We start from the raw sequence: 8,185 nt of genomic DNA on the forward strand, positions 1-8,185 counted from the left end.
ATAGGCACTGAAGCCAAGAATCAGACTGAGTGGCACTTTGGGCAGCAGCAAAATCATGGGGGAGCTCTATTCTGTGAACAGTTCTCTCTCTTTATCCTTCCCGCTTCTATGAACTTTATCAAGACAGATTAGTGTTGAAGTTTGAAAAGGGGGTGGAAGGGAAGGATATAGCGTGGGTGAGAAGCATGTGTGTGTGTGTGTGTGTGTGTGTGTGTGGGGAGAGGGGGAGTGAAGCTGTGCGTATGTGTGTCCATTAGGTGGGGAAGTGTGGAGGCAGGGGACAGCAGCTGGCACTAGCTGAAAGACCTTATCCCCTTTAAATAGCCAGCAATATGTGGGTGAGATAACAGCTGACATCTTTAACAACAGATAACTAGATCTTGAAGGCAAAAATCAGGACCAACCAGTCTCTGTAAAGAATTGGCTGAGGAGAAAAAACATATGGGGAACAAAAGAGCTAACATGATCTGCTTGTGCATCTTGGGTGGCCTGAGGATGAGCGGCCATTGTTGTTAGAATTCAATAGGGCTGATTAGTAAGACGTGTATGTGTGTGCGTGTGTGTGAGGGGGTTCTGTGTTTGCAAATTTGCAGCAACAGTGGAAAAAGGTAGGATGAATAGAATGACCAATGAAAAAAGGAAAAAATGTACTAGTTGAAACACATCTCCCAAATCTCATTCCTTCTGGGAAGTCTTCATTTGGATTAATACCCCTAAAGCATTGTGAAACATTTTTAACAGAGTGAATAACATCGCTTTAAAGAGGTACAACTCAAATTACTAATGCTATAGTATTCACTGGCAATCACTATCTTAAATAGAGTATGCCACATATTTTATTACTAACTTAATAGTAGTGGCAAATTAGCACAATATAAAACTTGATGCAATTTGCATTGTGTTTGTGCAGGCAGGCACCTATGGAATGTTGCTCCGATAGAATGTTCCTACATTTTGTTTCTTCTAATCAGTCGTCTGACTACACTCCATCACGCAGAGATCAATATTTACAAAATGTACGTCAAGCTAACAAATGTGTTTGCAATTTATACATTCTCTCTGACTGGAGGAACAATATGAATTTCCAGGCCGGCCCCTGCAGTGTAAACATGTTTTAAATAAACAGGAACCAACGTAATGCCCTTTTAATTGATTCATTCTGGGCCGCCATGTTTACAGAAGGGCCTAAATATGAGCTCGTAATGCAAACCTAGTGTTTAGAAGTGGTTTGTTTGGTTAAAACAATAACAATTTGAATGCCAGCCACATCGGGGTTGATTGCATTGTGTTTCCATGGCTGGGGCTCCGTTTTGGGATGACAGACTAGCGAATCCCTGCTGGCTACTCTTTTACAAATTACACACCACATCTCAGTGTGACTGTGAAATAACATAAGACTGGGTTCTAAATTCTAAATTGGAATGAATAATCATAAGGTGGCATGGAATTGTACAGTGATCTGGAGAGGGAGAGAAGCAGAGGATTATAATTAAACACATGCAAGTGGCAGTAAAAGCTAATGAATAGTGCAGACTGGCAGGCGTTTAACGTGGCCGGCTCAACATGGCGTATAGCTGTGGGAGCTGCACCATATGTCCCTCGCTCTGCGCAAACATCTCAGTTCTGTCCATAAAAAAAGATGCTTGAAACCAATGCTAACAGCACACTGATGTGTTTCTGCACTAGCTATTTATGTTCCTTTTTATGTTCTCCCTAGGCTAACATACCTCTCTTTCTCTGTTCTGAATCCCAAGCGAATAGAATAGGTTATTAGCCAAAACAGCATATGTTATATCTTTATCCTAACGATGATTTCTATAGTCTAAAAACTACCTTGACTAATCATTTTGAGGAATGCATCCCAAATGCCACCCTATTCCCTATATAGTGCACCACTTTTGACCAGACTCCTATGGGCACTGGTCGAAAGTAGTGCACTAAATAGGGAATCGGGTGCCATTTTGGTTTCAGGCCAGAGCTTTGGCCTGTTCTGTTCTATTCCAAACCAGAAGTCTGTCTGCTCTCAGCTCTACACTGAAGACTGACACAGGGTGGAGTATCAAATCAAAGTTTATTGGTCGCATACACAGATTTGCAGATGTTATCGCACGTGGAGTGAAATGCTTGTGTTTCTAGCTGCAATAGTGCAGTAATAATACCCAGCAATACAAAACAATAGCACACAATCCAAAAAGCGAAAAGAAAGAAATGAATAAATATCAGAACGAGCAATGTCAGCATCTGGAGTATATATGTACTGTATAATGGATAAAACGGTGTGTAAAGATAGTATGGTCAGTATATGAATAGAAAATAGTTAATAGTTAATAGCAGTAGTTACCGTATATAGGATGTGCTTTGACTTGAAAACAGTATGTAAACATTATTAAAATGAAGTGTTCAATGACTATGTACATAGAGCAAAGCAGTCTCCAATTTGCAGGGCAGAGTACTGGGTGGTAGCTGGCTAGAACAGTGATTAAGGTTCAGGGCAGGGTACTGGGTGGTAGCTGGCTAGAACAGTGATTAAGGTTCAGGGCAGGGTACTGGGTGGTAGCTGGCTAGAACAGTGATTAAGGTTCAGGGCAGGGTACTGGGTGGTAGCTGGCTAGAACAGTGATTAAGGTTCAGGGCAGAGTACTGGGTGGTAGCTGGCTAGAACAGTGATTAAGGTTCAGGGCAGAGTACTGGGTGGTAGCTGGCTAGAACAGTGATTAAGGTTCAGGGCAGGGTACTGGGTGGTAGCTGGCTAGAACAGTGATTAAGGTTCAGGGCAGGGTACTGGGTGGTAGCTGGCTAGATTACAGTGATTAAGGTTCAGGGCAGGTACTGGGTGGTAGCTGATTAAGCTTCAGAACAGTGATTAAGTTTCAGGGCAGGGTACTGGGTGGTAGCTGGCTAAAACAGTGATTAAGGTTCAGGGCAGGGTGCTGGGCGGTAGCTGGCTAGAACAGTGATTAAGGTTCAGGGCAGGGTACTGGGTGGTAGCTGGCTAGAACAGTGATTAAGGTTCAGGTCAGAGTACTGGGTGGTAGCTGCCTAGAACAGTGATTAAGGTTCAGGGCAGGGTACTGGGTGGTAGCTGGCTAGAACAGTGATTAAGGTTCAGGGCAGGGGGTGGTACTGGGTGATTAAGTTCAGCTGGCTGGCTAGAACAGTGATTAAGGTTCAGGGCAGGGTACTGGGTGGTAGCTGGCTAGAACAGTGATTAAGGTTCAGGGCAGAGTACTGGGTGGTAGCTGGCTAGAACAGTGATTAAGGTTCCGGGCAGAGTACTGGGTGGTAGCTGGCTAAAACAGTGATTAAGGTTCAGGGCAGAGTACTGGGTGGTAGCTGGCTAAAACAGTGATTAAGGTTCAGGGCAGAGTACTGGGTGGTAGCTGGCTAGAACAGTGATTAAGGTTCAGGGCAGGGTGCTGGGCGGTAGCTGGCTAGAACAGTGATTAAGGTTCAGGGCAGAGTACTGGGTGGTAGCTGGCTAGAACAGTGATTAAGGTTCAGGGCAGAGTACTGGGTGGTAGCTGGCTAAAACAGTGATTAAGGTTCAGGGCAGGGTGCTGGGCGTGTTAAAAAAGGAATCCGTTTGACCAAGTAATCACTAAAAGAAATATCCAAAATACAGTATATTCTTTTATTGTTTTGTTTTTTAAAGAAATATATTGAAATGTATTCTTTAGGATGTCTATTTATAGTAATTTTTTTCTATGAATGAATGTTAGTGGTGACTATTTAACTGTCTGATGGCCTGGAGACAGAATCTGTTTATCAGGTCTCTCGGTCCCATCTTTGATGCACCTGTACAGTCTCCTACTTCTAGATGGCAGCGGGGTGAACAGACAGTGGCTCAGGTGGCTGAGGTCCTTGATGATCGTCTTGGCCTTCCTGCGATACCAGGTGATGTAGATGTCCTGGAGGGCAGGCAGTGTGCCTGATGATGTATTGGGCTGACCGTACCACCCTCTTCATTGAGACTGAGGACCAATAGGGAAATTGAGAAAGACAGAGTGGCCCTACGGACTACTTACCACATGTAGAAAGGAGGGAAACTCTGCTCAAGCATAACAGCAGCTCCAGGAAAGGCCTCTGGAAAAAGACTGTTCAAGTGGGGACCTACACTTCTAACTCTAATACTGAGTAGAGCACTGAAGGTCATCAAAGCTACAAGTCTTACAACTGTAGTTATTAGATTAGGTCACGTTATATGACTGTTATACTTAACTCTACACTATAGTGCATAGGAAATCATGTTGGAAGCTGTAAACATCATTTCTAAAGGCTGACACTGTTTTAGGTCTTAAGGTGCTAAGCACAATGAACTGTTTTCAGCTACAGTGTAATGGTTTGACTTGGAGGTTGATGCGTATGCCATGCTAGAGGAGGCTACAAATCCTTAACCAAATGGCTTTCATCACCTACATCCATCAATGGTGGGGAGTAGGTTGAGCTCTTCTAGGAGCCCAGCCTACCTAGCCCCAACCCCAGTTCACCCAGCTCCAGCCCAGATTGCATGCTGCCTGTCCCAAAAGGGCCTTACCACATGAAACATGGGGTCTAGGCCAATGGCCTGTTCACAAAGACACATAAGCTCAGCAAAAAAATAAATGTCCCTTTTGCCCCTGTCTTTCAAAGATAATTCGTAAAAATCCAAATAACTTCACGATCTTCATTGTAAAGGGTTTAAACAAGGTTTCCCTGCTTGTTCAATGAACCAGAAACAATTAATGCACCTGTGGAACAGGTGGCTGAAGTCCTTGATAGGCAATTAAGGTCACAGTTATGAAAACTTAGGACACTAAAGAGGCCTTTCTACTGTCTCTGAAAAACACCAAAAGAAAGATGCCCAGGGTCCCTGCTCATCTACGTGAATGTGCCTTAGGCATGCTGCAAGGAGGCATGAGGACTGCAGATGTGGCCATGTCTGTTTTTTAATTCTTATTTTACCTTTATTTAACTAGGCAAGTCAGTTAAGAACAAATTCTTATTTTCAATGACGGCCTAGGAACAGTGGGTTACCTTCCTGTTCAGGGGCAGAACGACAGATTTGTACCTTGTCAGCTCAGGGGTTTGAACTTGCAACCTTCCAGTTACTAGTCCAACGCTCTAACCACTAGGCTACCCTGCCGCCCCGTACTGTGAGAAGCCTAAGAAAGCGCTACAGGGAGACAGGACGGACACCTGATCGTCCTCGCAGTGGCAGACCACATGTATCAACACCTGCACAGGATCGGTACATCCGAAAATCACATCTGCGGGACAGGTATAGGATGGCAACAACTGCCCGAGTTACACCAGGAACACACAATCCCTCCATCTGTGCTCAGACTGTCCGCAATAGGCTGAGATAGGCTGGACTGAGTGCTTGTAGGCCTGTTGTAAGGCAGGTCCTCACCAGACATCACCAGCAACAACGTCGCCTATGGGCACAAACCCACCGTCGCTGGACCAAACAGGACTGGCAAAAAGTGCTCTTCACTGATGAGTCAGGTTTTTGTCAAACCAGGGGTGATGGTCGGATTTGCGTTTATCGTTGAAGCAATGAGCGTTACACCGAGGCCTTTACTCTGGAGTGGGATCGATTTGTAGGTGGAGGGTCCGTCATGGTCTGGGGCGGTATGTCACAGCATCATTGGACTGAGCTTGTTGTCATTGCAGGCAATCTCAAAGCTGTGCGTTACAGGGAAGACATCCTCCCTCATGTGGTATCCTTCCTGCAGGCTCATTCTGACATGACCCACCAGCATGACAATGCCACCAGCCACACTGCTCGTTCTGTGCGTGATTTTCTGCAAGACAGGAAAGTCAGTGTTCTGCCATGGCCAGCTAAGAGCCCGGATCTCCATCCCATTGAGCATGTCTGGGACCTGTTGGATCGGAGGGTGAGGGCTAGGGCCATTCCCCCCAGAAATGTCCGGGAACTTGCAGGTGCCTTGGTGGAAGAGTGGGCTAACATCTCACAGCAAGAACGGGCAAATCTGGTGCAGTCCATGAGGAGATGCACCGCAGTACTTAACTGCAGTACTCTGGTGGCCACACCAGATACTGACTGTTACTTTTGATTTTGACCCCCCCTTTGTTCAGGGACACATTATTCCATTTCTGTTAGTCACATGTCTGTGGAACTTGTTCAGTTTATGTCTCAGTTGTTGAATCTTATGTTCATACAAATATTTACACGTTAAGTTTGCTGAAAGCTAACGCAGTTGTTTATATATTTGCTATTAACCATATTTAAGATTCATGGAGGGAATTCCCTTTCAAATGGGACAAGACACATTTGTTTCCCTTCTGAGTATGACAACAGCCCAACCTAGGAACCTTACGTAAGCCCAAAGATATAGCTGAGGGAAAGGGGAAAACTAAACAGTTGCACAGCTGAATGCATTCAACCTTAATCAAGGTCCATGTCGTTGGGGAGTAGGTGTTGTTGGGGAGTTAACAGCCTTGCTCAAGGGCATAATGGCAGATCTTTCTTACTTGTTGGCTTGGGGATTAGAACCAGCAACCTTTCGGGTTACTGGCCCAACGCTCTTAACCACCAGGCTACCTGCCACCCCATAGAGGACTAGACACTTCACATATCACTTCATTACTGTAAATAGGGATCTTGAGTAAATGTGCTGCTATAATTTGTTGTGTGTAGGGAAAACATTTCTCCTGAATTAAGTATTGTAGGCCTAACTCAATGTGTGGATGAAATGTGAAATCATTAGCAGTGCTTGTAACTACTGGTCAAACAAATAGTATTTGGTTGCACCTGTGTGTACCAAGCTGACAAAGATTTTAGCAGCCAGCTGGGCAAAACTACACTAAAATGGGGTGTGGTTGAGCAAATGTGGATGGATGGATGCAGTAAATTCAGTAAGATGTGCATACAGTGAATCATTCTTGAGAACTGACATAAATCAAACGAAAATTACATCTATGCATTCAAAGAGTTTCGGGCAAAATTCTACAAATGTGACAGGTTGGACATTGTGTAAAGAAACAGGGCATTTCAGGATAGGCCACAATTTACAAGTATATACAGATTTTCTGGCATGCAGTTCTCTTTATTTAATCCCACTGAAAGATTGTATGAGTGGCCTACTTCATAGCAGCCCTTGTATGTCTCCCCTGGTTGCAGTTAGACTGACCTCTGCTGGTTAAACTGCAGAATGCATTATGAAACTCAGCACTCATACCAAAAACGGAGCCAATATTTCGAGCCAGGCAATTACAATAACAGAACAAAATGTTCTACAGATTTATTTTACTCAAAGTGTCAAGAGAATGTGACTAAGGTAAACAATCGTGTTAATCCAAATAGAACATGATTTAATTGCATCATAGGTAAAGACAATACATATATAGGAATTAAAACTACGCTTTCAGTCCCATGTTTGGCTTATGTATCCATAAGTGGGTCCATTAAAAGGATCAGCTTGGCGTTTAGTGCTGCAGACAGACAGGACTAATGTTGACAGACACATACACGCTCTTGTTCAGATAACAAACACCATAGAGACAGACAGCAGTCCTGAGAGGATTACAAGAAGAGATAATCAGAGGGAACAAGGGAAGGAGGCAGGAAGAAAAGAAAAACAAGGGCTGGCCCGGCGCTCCGCTGATGGACTAACTCACTGGGTGGTTTGTCTGTTTATTTAGTCTGTGGAGGTGATGGGAACCGAGCAGCAGCCATTGCCAATTTTCTTTGCACAGAGAAAATATTCATGTGGACAGCTGGAATCCAGGGAGCAGTCAAAAATGGGGCACTGGTCAAAAGGTAGCGCACTATAAAGGGAATGGAGTTCCATTTGGGATGCATCCAAACAGTCTCAGAGCCAAGAGATACAAGTCCCAGCTCACATGAAACAACGCTCCCCATTCAAATCTCAGCATCGATGAAGTAATTAACAATTCCAAGCAGAAATTATCAGTGTTGTGAAATCATAGATAAGAGTGAATTAAGGTCTGAATCATGAGCCTATGACCACCTTTTACAAATGAAAGATTCAACGATGTACTGCAACTGCTAGTCTCATAACTGATTGTGAAGTAAATGCAGTAGGTTGAGTAGGTCTGTTAATCCACTATACAACTGAATGTGCCTTTATAAAACCAACTATACTGAACATCACTATAGAGATCAGAGTGGTTCCTGATATCGCTGTATTTTACATAACAAAAGTGAACAATATGCTACCAG

Source organism: Oncorhynchus nerka, linkage group LG9b, assembly GCF_034236695.1.
Source record: "Oncorhynchus nerka isolate Pitt River linkage group LG9b, Oner_Uvic_2.0, whole genome shotgun sequence".
Lineage (NCBI taxonomy): Eukaryota > Metazoa > Chordata > Actinopteri > Salmoniformes > Salmonidae > Oncorhynchus > Oncorhynchus nerka.